Source organism: Nannobrachium achirus (genome assembly GCF_963921795.1).
Source record: "Nannobrachium achirus genome assembly, chromosome: 2".
NCBI lineage: Eukaryota > Metazoa > Chordata > Actinopteri > Myctophiformes > Myctophidae > Nannobrachium > Nannobrachium achirus.
Genome location: NC_137811.1, coordinates 24,591,222 through 24,606,044, shown reverse-complemented (window position 1 = coordinate 24,606,044; position 14,823 = coordinate 24,591,222). Strand labels below are relative to the sequence as shown.

The 14,823-nt window shown below is 41.9% G+C and overlaps 1 long non-coding RNA gene across 1 annotated transcript; it reads right to left on the bottom strand.

Moving 5' to 3' along the window:
- Positions 1 to 2,746: 2,746 nt before the first annotated feature.
- On the bottom strand, positions 2,747 to 14,505 carry LOC308303819. Its single transcript, XR_013963023.1, has 5 exons — positions 14,369 to 14,505; positions 13,876 to 13,914; positions 13,804 to 13,845; positions 3,212 to 3,392; positions 2,747 to 2,996 (listed from the first exon to the last, which is right to left on the bottom strand). It is a non-coding gene; the product is annotated as an uncharacterized lncRNA (long non-coding RNA).
- Between the last annotated feature and the right edge of the window lie 318 nt (positions 14,506 to 14,823).

The window sequence follows — 14,823 nt, the reverse complement described above, 5'->3', positions numbered from 1 at the left end:
TTGCCTGCCTCCACACAGCATATCTGATGCGTTTTTGTCACGCAGGAGTCTAAAACGAGGTCGTTTCTTACACTAAAGACGCATTTTTTGGTGAAATTACGTTTTTACGCGAGTGATTTCTCTTTTTTTGGCCGTGTACGATAGTTTCATGTCAAATACGATAATTCTGAGCCTCCGGTACGATAATTCAACATTTCCCATCTGGTAACACTGCCCTGTCTATATAAACCCCTCTGTTCGGTCTGTTTGGTTCATGAATGAATCCATGCTGGAGTCACAACGTCTCAGAACGAACTCTGTTGGTGTGTTTTTATGAGCAACCGAAGGCTACGGCACTGCTAGCTTTCAAATCAACCTGCTAACTGACCTATAATATGGTCAATAAGCAAAAAAAACAAAAAACAACACATTTGACGGCGAAGCCCTAGCCGTTTTTCTTTTTCCTTTCTGTCAACATTTTTAGTCCATTCCCTCAAAAATCAACATTTGACGGCGAAGCCCTGGCCGTTTTTTTTTTAACTCCATAATCCTTGAACTTGACTTTATTTCGCTGTTTGTTTTAGTTTTTTCATCAAAAAACACATTTTACTGCGAAGCCCTGGCCGTTTTTTCTAAAACCCTGACCCTGAGTATTTACTTGTTTTCATTACCCAACACTTTCACATCCCAGTTTTTCTCTGTTATGATTTATTAAAATAGTTTGCAGACTGCAGTGTCCAATGTTGTCTCACTGCTCTACAACTTCACCCACTAAGTCTGTAACATTGAGGGCTTTATCCATTGATGATGATGATGTTAATAACTTTATTTACATCGCACTTTTCAAAACAAACACAGCATACAGGTTTAAAAAGGTCTATGGATTTAATGTAAATTAAAGACCCTAACCCTAACAAGCAATTAAAAACACATTTAGAAGATTTAGAAAGGAGACAAAAAGCTTTGGTCTCGGTGCAAAAACTGATAAAACCTAGGCTACACAGCACACACAACAGTGTTAAATATGTGTATGTTAGTTATAAACATACACTGATACACAACACAGTTAAAGGACAACTTTAGTTTTTTTACAACAAGGGTTCATATTTTAGATTGTAATTAAAGAATATAAAAGATGAATGTTAAATTGATTTCATTTACTTATTTCTATTGTTTTAGAGATTCTTATTTCAGTGGTTGGGGGCATGCGTACAAGTAGCTAAATATGTCATTTTACACAGAATAAGCCCATTCCCAAAATACAACGCAACCTTTCATGGTTGGATGTGACTTATGGGGGCTAGAAGTGTTACTGTACATAGCAATAAAGAAACTGCTGGCTTATTGTGTCTAAAAATACATATTTAGCAACTTGTACGCATGCCCCCATGCGTACGCATGCCCCACATTTTAGCACGGTAAACGCGATAAAACAATATAGAACGAAGCAAATGAAAACATTTTAACACTCACTTTTTCTTTTCTCTAATTACAATCTAAAATATGAAACCTTGTTGTAAAAAAACAAAGTTGTCCTTTAAGGCACATGAGGTGATCTAGGGCAGTGGTTCTCAACCTGTGGGTCAGGGGTTACTCTGTTCATCCTAAGTGTCTCTTATTTTGTAGTAAAGTTCTTCTACTTCCTGTGTGTCCTACTAACTGTCTTGTCTCTCCACTGTGATGATTGGTTAAGCCCTGTCAGCTGTGTGATGTCTGCCTCAGCCAATCACAGTGTTGAGTGTTCCTTGAGTTCACCTGTTTCTAGTTGTCTCCCTGTCTATATAAACCCCTCTGTTCCTCCTGGTCTGTTTGGTCCATGAATGAATCCATGCTGGAGTCACAACGTCTCAGAACGAACTCTGTTGGTGTGTTTTTATGAGCAACCGAAGGCTACGGCACTGCTAGCCTTCAAATCAACCTGCTAACTGACCTATAATATGGTCAATAAGCAAAAAACAAAACAACACATTTGACGGCGAAGCCCTAGCCGTTTTTCTTTTTCCTTTCCGTCAACATTTTTTAGTCCATTCCCTCAAAAATCAACATTTGACGGCGAAGCCCTGGCCGTTTTTTTAACTACATAATCCTTGACCTTTTATTTCGCTGTTTGAGTTTTTTCATCAAAAAACACATTTTACAGCAAAGCCCTGGCCGTTTTTTCCAAAAGTATTTACTTATGTTTTCATTACCCAACACTTCCACATCCCAGTTTTTCTCTGTTATGATTTATTAAAATAGTTTGCAGACTGTTTTCTCTCAACAGTAAACAAACCAACATAAAGTTTAAGTGTATAGAGGGTATCTGCACATTTCTAAGACAAATTAAACATTGGCCAAATTGTCAAATATTAGAGGCAGAGTTCGAGGTGTTGTTAGCATGTTCGAGGTGTTGTTGGCATGTAGATATGCTATCTTCACAATAGAACCGTGCTATACATTAGTGCTCATTGGGGTGGGTGGGGTGGGTGGGGGGGGGGGGGGCCCTCTTTTTGGCCCCTGCGAAAAAGACCCCATTTTGAGGAATTATCTCCTTTTCAATTACTTATCAAAATAAATGTTATTACGGCCCAGATCCCTAAAACCCTAACCGAAGGCTCTTGAGGTTGCTGAAAGGTCTAGAGACAAATGGACACCACTTTAGCATAAAGGAACCTTAACATTAACATTTTCCCTGAACCCTGAGCTAGACCCCTACCCAAAACCCATCAAGAAGCTTAAGAACATTCCCATGATACATCCTAGAATGACGATTCAGATTTAATTTTGAGGGGAAAAAAAACAATCTTTATTCGAATTCAAGAGACATGAACGTCATCAGGCACTGGGATAGGGGAGCCTGAGTGGCTGGAGGGGGCGCTGGGCCTGGGCATCCGGAGGAGTGGGCAGCTGGGGAGGGGGCTGCTGGTCAGCCTCAACAGGCGCTGGACTTGAGGAGACGGAGGGGCAGGAGGGGCACTGGGCCTGGGCACCCGGAGGGGTGGGCAGCTGCCGATCGGCCTGAAGAGCTGTCGCTAGGCCTGAGAAAGTGGAGGCGGAACAATATCCATCCCTGTTATTGCGCTTGTTCATGAAAAGGCAGTATTAGTGTGTGCAAGTTAAGCTTGTATGAAAAGGCAGTATTAGTGTGTGCAAGTTAAGCTTGTTTTGCTAACGTGTATTTGTAACCAAACACCAACTTGACCACAGATAAAGGAGACATTTTCTCATGAATCAAGCTTTTAAGGCTGCCTACCTTTTCTCCGATCAGTGTAGTCTTATCTTTCCAATATGTATCCCAATTATCACAGCTTCGACCTTTTGGCTTTGGTGGTACATTTTCAGGACGTGGAAATCTCTTAAAGGCTTCTTTTAATGACTCGTCGCCATTCTCCTCGTGTTCCAAGAGTTACTCCAGAGCTACATAAATGTCCATGCTGAGCAGAAACATACAAACAAAATGATCAACATTTGAGTTACTAATTCAAAACCATGCGTTTACTTAAATATTACAAAAAGTTAGATTTTCATCTTTAACTGCTCACCAAGCCCTCTGGTCAACGACTCTCTTATCTGGCCACGAAGACTGTCCAGTTTGTGACAATCACAGATCTCTGGAATGGCCACCGTCTTCACCAGGAAACAGCTGCAACACAATATCATAACAATTAACATCTGTCTTTGGTCAGAAAAGTTTAGTTTCCTATACTTACATATGAGCAGCTAGATGAAAATCACTCTCAAATCACAAATCTAATGTGGGAGTTTTCAATCCAAAATCTTAATTTTGGCTGTGTTAGGGATGTCAGATACTGTATGAATGAACAATGTATTTAAATTCAAGTAGAACCTTGTTTGGGGAAGTTAAACAAGACTAGATGCATAAATATCCAAATAATTTTATATACCAGCAGTGACGTTTTTTGTTTTTTTATCCCACGATTTTTGCAACCCATTTTTCTCACCCGGTGACTACCTAACCTGTAGTCCTGGTTTCCGCTCTCCCCCTGCCGCGCCAGGGGACATTGGGGAGCACTGGCTGGCTAGGCTAGGGGTAGTATAGAAACCAGGACTACTGCATGTTTTTGTGTGAGGGCCTATGCCCAAGGAGACACGGGGAGAACATGCAAACTCACCACAGAGAGGCCCCATCGCCAACCCCACCTAGGGTGTGGGTGCTGATGACGCGGGTGGAGGAACACGCCCCCAGCGCCCACAGCTTCCCCCGGCGGGAATCGAACCCAGGACCTTCCAACTGCACCACCGTGCCCCCCTTACCAGCAGTGATGTTCCCCAATAAAATGTTTTTGGGCGCTGTGAGCTTGTAGATCGGCTATTTTCAAAATGTTTGCCTATTTCTTATATTTATTTTACAATTTGAACTTAGAACTAGGATTTCTAAATACACTAGGCTACAGACACCCACTAGTTTCAGTGCGCATGCGCCATGTCCCTGCAGTGTAGATACGTCACATTTCAGTGCCGTCCCTTGGGTATGGCGGCACCCCTTTTGGTGTAGCACCTGACACGCTGTGCCACTACGGTCAGGGAGCGGCCCAGTGCTACACTAAAACTTGTGCCCCTAGTGAATTCGGTCACACAAAATGGCATCGGTGGAATCAAAACAAAACATTTCTATCGTCTGTAAGACTTTCTACGCGGATTTGATTTGTGTTAACGTAGGGTAAAGTAGGATGCCTTCACCATTCAACAATGGTGGCGTCGGTGGACTTTTAAAATGATTGTTTTTTTTGGTTTTGTTTTTTGCAACACAGTAAATTATTTTAACGTGGACTCCAATGGAGGCGGTGCGTCCGCAGGACCCCAGGACCATGACGTGAATGCGTCTCTAAGCAACGTGAACGTGTGAAAGACGTGGAACGCGTAGGTAATGACGTCTCTGATACCAGTAATATACCGCCGTCTGTCTTGGCCATATAGTGTGGTTCTGCTAACAGGGCATCAACTGGGATACGATCCCTTTTATGCCCATATATGGAGATCCCTAACAGAATCCCTTAAATGCCCATATATGGAGATCCCTGCGCTGAGTATCTGACATCACTGTGATGTCACCTGTTTATACCCATATATGGAGATCCCTGCTCTGAGTATTATGACATCACTATGATGTCACCTGTGATGTCAGTGATGTCTCAGGGGAACCACATTGTCAGGTGTTACCCGTCCGGCCTGATACGGTCAAGCTGTGACGGTTCTGATAGTAAACTGCAACCATTGTATACATGCAAATTCATTTTTTCCAAAGATTGCACAAATAAAAGACAATAAGTCTAAACTCCAGTGCTACAGTCAAGCATACAAAAGAGATACTGAATGAGCCATTAAAATGTTCAGCATCAACATTATATATCATTACTTTTCTTTTTCTTCATGGCATCTTTTCACAGATAACAAACATTTTGGCTATCCAGCCTTCTTCAGTGTATGGAAACTAGGGGTGTCTGCTGACTTTGAAGATGCTGTGACAAGTGTCCACGTGGACACCATCACTGCTAATCATCCTATGTGAGGATGACACCCCACACATGGAAAGTGGTTGCTTATCACTGCTAGAAGTGTAATTAAACCATTTATTATTCTCAATATGTTAACATACAACAAAAGGTGCTTTTCTATTTAAAATGTTATTATATTATATTATACACATAAACATTGTAAACAGGTAACCGGGAGCGATCTGATTACATATGGACACATGGTGCATTCAAGGAGCTGAAAAACCTGTGCTGCTGATTATTAATTAATACCTGGCAGTGAATGTGCTAAAGCACTTTGTAACAGAACAACCAAATGTGTGAAAGGGGATTGGGGAGTGTCCGCTAGTGGCATAAGACACAATGGGCTCTATTTTAAAATCGGCGCTCGGCAGATAATTCGGCCATTATCGGCGGGCACCACCCTCATATGTGTTCTTTGTTATTAAGAAATGTGTGCTGAATGTAATCAAGTGCGCTGTCCGTTATGTTTTAGCGTTGCACGCATATTTAACCGCAGGAGGTGTCAACTCCTGCGACAACTCAAGTCCAGAACCTTTAAAGCAGAAATCAGACATATGACATAATTATGTTGTTATATTAATCAATGTTAAAATTTAGATTGGTAGATAGAAAATAGACAAATAGCGTGTACTGCTCTTACCAGGAGGACAAAATGGTTTTCTGAAATCACCTTTGGAAGTAAATATAGCTGTGCCTCCTGAGTGAGAATAAATTAATAAAATAATGTACATTTTAGGTAATAGCATTTGCACAATCTCAATCAATAACAATAGCCATAAAAATACAAATAATAACAACAATATAATACTACTACTACTACTACGACTACTACTACTAATAATAATAATAATTACAATGACAATGATACCTCTATCCGGTCTGTAACATTGGCGCGGACCTCTCCATAGTCAGCCACTTCACTTTCCCACTCATTCCAGTCGTGGTCTGTCATACTCCTGTACTGTAAGCCAATTATGACAATAACGCTAAATAATTAATAATGTTTGTCTAAGAATTGAACTGTACTATCAAGAATTAAAATGGATTTCCCTTAATAAACCTGACTGCATTCTTACATGTGGGAACGGCTCCACAATTTGGGCCACTCGGAAGTTTACCAGCTGAAGATTTAATAGAAATAGCAAACATTTAGAACATTGTCTTTGCACAAACATTTAAACACATTTTTAAAACATAACGGTAAGACTCCCTAATCGGGAGATGAGCAACCATCAGGTCGCAGCATGATTTTAGGGCAAAATGGGTAGGAGCAGTGTCCACAAATGTGTTTGAAAAAATCGTCCAGATGGTGGCGCTATATGGGACAGATCCATGTTGATGACATGAGTGTAGACATACGGTGTACCGATTTGTGTGATTTTAGGGCAAAATCTGTAGGAGCAGTGTCCAAAAATGTGTTTGAAAAAATGGGCCTGATGGTGGCGCTATATGGGACAGTCAAACATTTAGAACATTGTCTTTGCACAAACATTTAAACACATTTTTAAAACGTATACATTATATTTTACATCCATCTATTTATGTTGATTTTATATTTTTAATTTTGTATAACACATCTGCTGACAACCAATTACCTGGCCATATTCTTGGATGGACGTGTGTTCATGAGGAATGAAGAATGCCTCTTTCTTCATGGAGCAGTCGAACCATACGTTCTTATTCCTGGTCAACTAAAAAGAGATCCTAGTAAGCTTTACGGCTTATTTACACAAGAACCACTTCATGTGTCTCATATAACATTGAAAGACAGATAGAACAGAGTACTTTGCATAGGATAACATCAATTACAAAAGTAGAAAATAGGAAAGGGGGGGGGGCCGAAGGGTCCATAGTATGTCCGAAATGTCCGGTCTAATGCTTTTCAGAAGTCGTGAGTGACGTCATTTTGTAGTCGAACCAGACCTTTTGACCGAAAAGTTCGGTTTCGGTCAAAGTATGGACAGGCCTTTAGTTTATTTACACGTCTCGAGTAGCAGCCGTCTGAAGTTGGCTTTTCAGACCAATTTTGAAGGAGGCTAGGGATTGGCACTCCTTTAAGGCCTGCGGTAGGGTGTTCCACATGTTGGTGGTATAGCTAGAGAACAATTAGAGCCTTTTTTATAAGTCTTAAATCTGGGTTGAACATGCCCGAGAAGGAGGACCAAGCTTTTTAGAGCTTTAACTCTTATACTGCTTTGAACGTTCCTGTTCGCCCCAATTCTTGAGGTCGAGTAGGGCCAATACGGCCGTTCGTTCGTTTGATGTTTTTTATGGATTATGATAAAAGACGTCCTTGCGCAACTTTTGAATGCATAATTGGTCGTCTGTCTCGTTTTGAGGACAGCCGGAAACCGGTCATAAAAAAAAAAGTAAACAGACTGTCCTGGCTCCGCCTGCCCAGAGCGACTCTGTGCCTGCCTAGCTGCCAGGGGCGTCAATTGGGTATGGCAGGGGTATGCAGCTGCCATACCTTGACAGGGGGAAATAATAAAAATGTACTTTTCATCGTGCCTGTTGCTAAGGTATGGCAACATGACTGGTGTCTTCACCAGACACCAGTCATGTTGCCATACCTTAGCTTGTTCTGAACTGACGCCACTGCTAGCTGCTAGCAGCCTTGAGGGACTATATTGTTTTATGCATCGGGCTGTTAGTAGAGAAAGAGAGAGAGAAACGTTGGTAAAAGCGATCATTTTGTCGGAAATCAGTTGTTTTATAGTATTAGTAGTATAGTAATTGTAGTAGGTAGTAGTATTTAGCAGTACTAGAATATTGAGATGTACTAGGCCCTGCTCAGTATCAATCCGCCGAAGCAAAGCGACCATCCCCCACCACCCCACGGCCGGGGTCGCAGACGCAGACAGCAGCAGATCCACGTCAGGAAAGTTTCGACAACAAACTTTAGGATTACAACCTGAACCTACCCGCATTGGTGACCCAGCAGCGCCCACGAATGGTGGTGGTGGTCGTGATGATGATGATGATGATGATGATGTGATGAAGAAGAAGAGAAAAAGATTCCTGTAGTGTAGCCGCTGGCTTTGAAGAGAAACATATTCCATTTCTTGGTGCCGTTGGTCGCGAAGAACCGGGTCAAAAAGTGCATCAAGAGCCTCCTGATATCCCGATATGGACTCGGAGACCCCCGCCGTTCGTTCCTGAGAGGGAGACCCCCGTGCTGGGACAGTGGACACACATCTCCACCGCAGCGACCACCAGACGTAGCCTACAGAGGCAGAGACTAACTGGACGATTTGGCCGACGATCTGGCTTCCGCGTAGAGACCCCTTGGAGAACAGAGGCCATGATTCTACTGTCCACAGTGGTAAGACATAATTCCAGTGCATGCATGTATGTATACTGTATGTGAAACATCGCTTCAGGCTTTCTTTCCATCGCATCCGTGAGGAAATGAGAAGCCTTTGAGTGACAAGCCTCGAGCCTAGTCTGAGTGATCTCTATTGCGAATAAACCAGTGGGATCCGGTCTAGAGCCCGCCTACTGCATCCGGCTATTTACACGTACACATACATGCAAGACATGTTTCCGTATCCGGACCGGATCAGTAACTTGATCCAAGCAGTTAGGATCCACGTGCGTTTGTTTTTGTCGCTACAAAGGACACACGTGGAGTTCCTATCACGCGTGTGCACGTACCGCGTGTAGTGTACGTGCACTGCACAGCTACTAGGATTATTTGATGGGAATTTAGGATTTATTGGCTTAGTTTGTGTGTGCGTGCGTACGATGCGTGTGTGTGTGAGAGAGGGAGAGGTTTCTTTTTATCGTCGTCATCATCATCATCATCATCAGTAGCTGATGATGTAGCTTTTCAGTTCAATTCAAAGGAGCTTTATTGGCATGAGAAAACATACGTTTACATTGCCAAAGCAAGTGTTACAAATAACTAGACCAGGTCAACCTGGTTGTGCCAGACCCCGGTTCTGCCAACCCCCTGTCTGTCATCATCATTTATGACATCATGCCTTTTGTAGGTATGTCATCATCATGTCATCATCATATATACCCTTTATATAGAAAACCCGGACAGACCGACATTTGCTTATGTAGGCCTACCCATTTCATGGGTCTGGCAAAAACTGTTGAAAATGGGGAACATATATACAGTTGGAGGGAGTACAGCTTTGTGTAAACAGAGCTATGTTGCATTGTGACATTTTATATAGGTATACAGGGTATAAAGGGAATTTCTCTGTGACAGTAAATGCATGGTAACTATTTACTATAACTGCATTTTATGTTATATATGAACTTATTGTAAGTCATTTGCTAAATGTCAAAATTGTAAATTGATTTGTTTAGATATAAACTATTTGATATTTTCCTGGCTATGATTGCCAGACCCATGAAATGGGTAGGCCTACATAAGCAAATGTCGGTCTGTCCCTTTTCTATATAAAGGGTATATATGATGATGACATGATGATGACATGCCTACAAAAGGCATGATGTCATAAATGATGATGACAGACAGGGGGTCTGGCACAACCAGGTTGACCTGGTCTAGTTTTAGATGATGAGTCGACGATGATGATGAGCCTACTTCTTCATTTCCACATCGTGGTCGTCCAAGGACAAGGATAGGTAAAGAAAAAACAAACTTTTTTCTGTAAATCAGACTTAGCACCATGCACATGCTCACATAGACATCAAAGGGGGCTTGAGCCCCTGCCCTTTTATCCATCTGTAAAAAGTGCCCTCTCCAGACCATGAATGCTGTTTTTACATAATTACTATATATATATATATATATATATATATATATTTGTGTGGTAAGCAGGAAGTGCATAGAATGTTAGAGAGGCAGGGGTTGACATTTCTAAAACGGCCTTTTGATGAAAATAGTAGGCCCCCAACCTCCACGCATTCTGCTGTGACGCGTTGTGAGCTTGAAGGTGTACTATTTTTCATGTATTTTATAGTAATTATGTATTTGTATAATTTACAGATCGACCATGGGCTCGTGTACGAGTTCAGCAGACCCGGTGGAGCCCTTCCGGAGGAGCCTGGCTGGAGTGAAACAGAATGGAGCCCCAGGCCCTGTGCAGGCTGAATGACACGCACGCACGCACGCACGCACGCACGCACGCACGCACACACACATATACACTCTGTAGACATGTAGTGTCACACTAAAAAGTGTGAGATAAAGAGAACCCTGAAAGCTGAAGCAGGATTCAGGCTGAAGCTCATGTCACTGTGTCAATGTTCTGCACTGCTCTTACTACTGCTCTTACTTCTCTTACACACTAAAAGTGTGTAAAAAGACACTTTTTCTTGTTTTTATTTTTTTGAATTTGTTTGTAAACAACCACTGATCATAGGTGTGATGTTACTGAAGCCAACAATAAAAGGCTAAAGAGAGATTTCTGCCTGAAAATGTATTCTTCACAAAAATGCATTTTTCTCAGCTTTATGTTCTCAAAGAGCTGTTTTTAGGCAATATTCTGCAGCTTCTAGCTAATGGACAGAACAAGATAAAAACTCGAAATCTTTTTCTGTTGCAAAGTAGACATTCTATTCTTCGTTGCCATATAATTGTTGTCTTTATAGTCGAAACCAAATTTCTCCAGTAGGCCTTCAAAGATGAGCGACAATTCTCAATTTAGCTGGCAGTGGATTGAGCTTTTTGTTCAATTCTGTGGCAGTAAAAGAGTTAACTTTAAAGGACGGGGAGCAGGAATCTTTCCTTGTCTAAATAATGATGCACATCTCTCCAAAACCCCCTAAGGATGTCCACATTAATTTAAAATAAATAAATACACATAGGCACATTTGAAGTTATAATCAGTTCCTCCCTCTACACCCTCTACTTCCTTCTACTTCGGGACCACGCCTCTTCCGTAACGTCCCGTTACATCACATCACTTTTACACCATTCAAATAATTTGAAAGCTTTAGTTACTGTACTACAGAAAAACATACATTAACCACTTTAGCCCTATTGTATACCTTGGCTGTTTGAAACTAGTCGATCTGCAAGCTCACAATTGTGAGCTTGTAGATTGGCCACTGCGCGTCGCGTCTGAGGCTACTGTCCATGCCAGAATGAGATGAGAGTACCTTTACTTAACTGTTCTGCTGCCATTGACAGCGCTCACCGTCATTAAAACCGGTTACTACACGACGCCATTGACAGCGCTCACCGTAAATCTTACTGTATTTACAGTAAATGTATTAATACTTACTGTATGTAGCTCCGGTCGCGGCCGCATCGGTAATGTCCGCGATTTGTTTAAACCGCACGTTGGGCGTGCACGCGAAGTGAAGCTCCTCCATGTTAAGTCAATGGAGAGGCCCATAAAGAGACTTCATTTACTCCAAATAAGACTTTATATCCCATAGCACGGCTCCAAACAACAACAACAAGACAAGCCTTGCGGCCGCCATGACACACTGATGACGTAATCGTTGATGTCATTCAGCAGTCCGTGTGTGTACACACATTCCAGGCATGCCTTACACAATAACAGCGTGTGCTAATGGGCGGATCTGCGTGGCGTCAACGAAAAGTTAACCCTTCATACCCTGCAGCACTAATTGTGTTAAGTAAAATATGTGAGTACCTTTTTTCCGCCGATCATGCAGCTGCGGTCCACCTCCAGCTTGATGCACTTATTCCGTATACGTGGATTTTTTCTTCAGGTAGGTTTGGATGCCCCAGAAACTGGGCACCTCCTCCTTGGGCAGCATAATGGGCTTTGGAACCGCGTTTGGATCCCTGCTCTTGATTCCCACCAGGGGGATGAAGTGGTCTTCGAAAAAGTTAATGAATGATCTATTAACTATTTATAATGGATACTTATTATGAAGTGTTACAAAAAAAGGGTGTTTTACCTGTTCCCCAGCCTGTGTCAAAGGGAAAGTACTTCCACAAAGCATTTCACTTGCATGGTACTTTCGCAGGATTACCAGTTGGGCTGGACTGATATACTGTATGTGTCTGACACTGTTATTTTCCTTACTTCATGCAGGGCTGCCTGTTTAATAATAAATAAATAAATAAATAAATACATAAATAAATAAATAAATAAATAAATAAACAAACAAACAACAATAATAATAATAGCAAAATAACAGAACAGTTACTTTATAAACAAGGAGAACATTCAAGTGTATTCAAGCCATCCAGATATATGTTGATCTGTTGAGTGAGGCGTTTCCTTGACACCCACCAAAATAACAGAACAGTTACTTCTTTATATTGAAAGAAAAAAAAGTTACTCATCAAATAAACAAGGAGAACGTTGAAGTGTCAGAACAAATACTAAAAAAAAAAACATGTCATTAACAATGACATGATTAACAATCAAAGATATTTCTGTCCGGTTTTAGTATTTACTCGACAAAGGTAAATACTCAGGTCCAGGCGCATACCACATAGGCTCTAAGCCTTTTCTGAATGTCACTCCCCCATAGCCTTCCTTTTGCCATGATATTTGTACTAAACCTCTACCATATTGCAAAGTGTCGTGAAAAAGTAACTTTCCATGTATGTGTTGGGGCAGAATAATTCTCAAAGTCAAAGTGGGAAAGTTGTTCTGCATGAGGAGACGTATAAGTGTACAACGTTTTCATGGCTGTAGGTCAAACACGGCATGAGCTATAGTGTGTGCCAGCGGCTACGTCATTGTAGTCCTTATCGGCCATCTTCTGGGACAAAACACAGGTGTTTCAATTGTTTGATTGCATAGAACTAATGTTATAGTCTAATCAGAACACCTGTGTAAAGGTGGTTGCACACTGCTGCGTTTTTCGTTGCGAAATGCGTTTTTCAGGGCAAGGAGGGAGAGAGAGATAGAGAGAGCAAGGGACTGAGTGGTGCGCGAAACGGGCGGCAGTGTGCAAACGTGACTGACATAACGTGAGGTTGATTTTTTATTTGCGTTTTCCGAAATTCACTCCGATATTCGGCCCGAAAAACGCAGCAGTGTGCAACCAGCTTTAGGCTGTGTTTACCCAAGAAATGGCCGCTCTTAGAACTACATTTGGCCCACCCTATATCTCTTCAACGCTTTTGCATTCAATTGATTGCTACAATTGTCGTGGGCTTGGTGTCCTTGTCTTCATGACATAGCCCTCTACCAGATTGCCAGGTTTCGTAAAAAAAAGACAGTAAAAAAAAATAATGAGGATAATAATAATAATAACAATAGGGGCTACAGCCCTTAAGGCTTGGCCCCCAATTAGTCAAATACCTGACAGACAAAGACCCCACAGCTCCAGCCGTCGTCTTGGCGCCATTGGATGGGATACTTTATAGGCCAGGCATTAATTCCACCAGGGCCCGGGACACGGCATTCACCAAACAGTGGCCGTCTCCGGTCGTGTGGACTGGGATGAGACACTATTGGTTATTGTTGGCCATCTTGATCGCCTCCAGGGTTCCACTGAGGTGACTGGTGGCAGAGGGGTCCTTTGATTGATTGAATATTTTATTAGACAAAAATGGAGAACAGTGCAAGTATAGTCTATACAATAACAAAGATAGATGTTAGTACAGAACAAGTACAGTTAAAACACCCTGTCTAAAAGGAGCATCCCAAACAAGTCCTTTTACAGTCTTGTTTATGTTGGAAGTCCTTGGTATTCAATTCATGGACTTAACAAATAACAAGTAAAGAAAACATTCAAATATCATTGCAGTTATAAAAACACTATATGTATAGTATAGGGGAAACAAGGGTAAGGGTGCTCACTTCTTGCCTGTCTATGGGAGAAGTGATAACTACCTCCGCCTCTGGCCTCCTGAAAGGTGAGTTTTCAGGGCAGTTTTGAAGGAGGCCAGTGAGCTACATGGTTTAAGGGAGGTAGTCAATGAATTCCACACCTGGGTGGCAGTGTTGGAGAAGGAGAATTTACCCAATTACCTGGCCATATTCTTGGATGGACGTGTGTTCATGAGGAATGAAGAATGCCTCTTTCTTCATCATGGAGCAGTCGAACCATACGTTGTTCTTATTCCTGGTCAACTAAAAAGAGATCCTAGTAAGCTTTACGGCTTATTTACACAAGAACCACTTCATGTGTCTCATATAACATTGAAAGACAGGTAGAACAGAGTACTTTGCATAGGAAGAAGGGTCCATAGTATGTCCGAAATTTCCGGTCTAATGCTTCTCAGAAGACGTGAGTGACGTCATTTTGTAGTCGAACCAGACGACATCCACCAGGGATGTGGATGTGGATGGATGGATGGATGGATGTAGATGGATGGATGGATGGATATGGATGGATATGGATGGATGGATGGATGGATGGATGTGGATGGATGGATGGATGGATGGATGTGGATGGATGGATGGATGCATGATGGATAGATGTG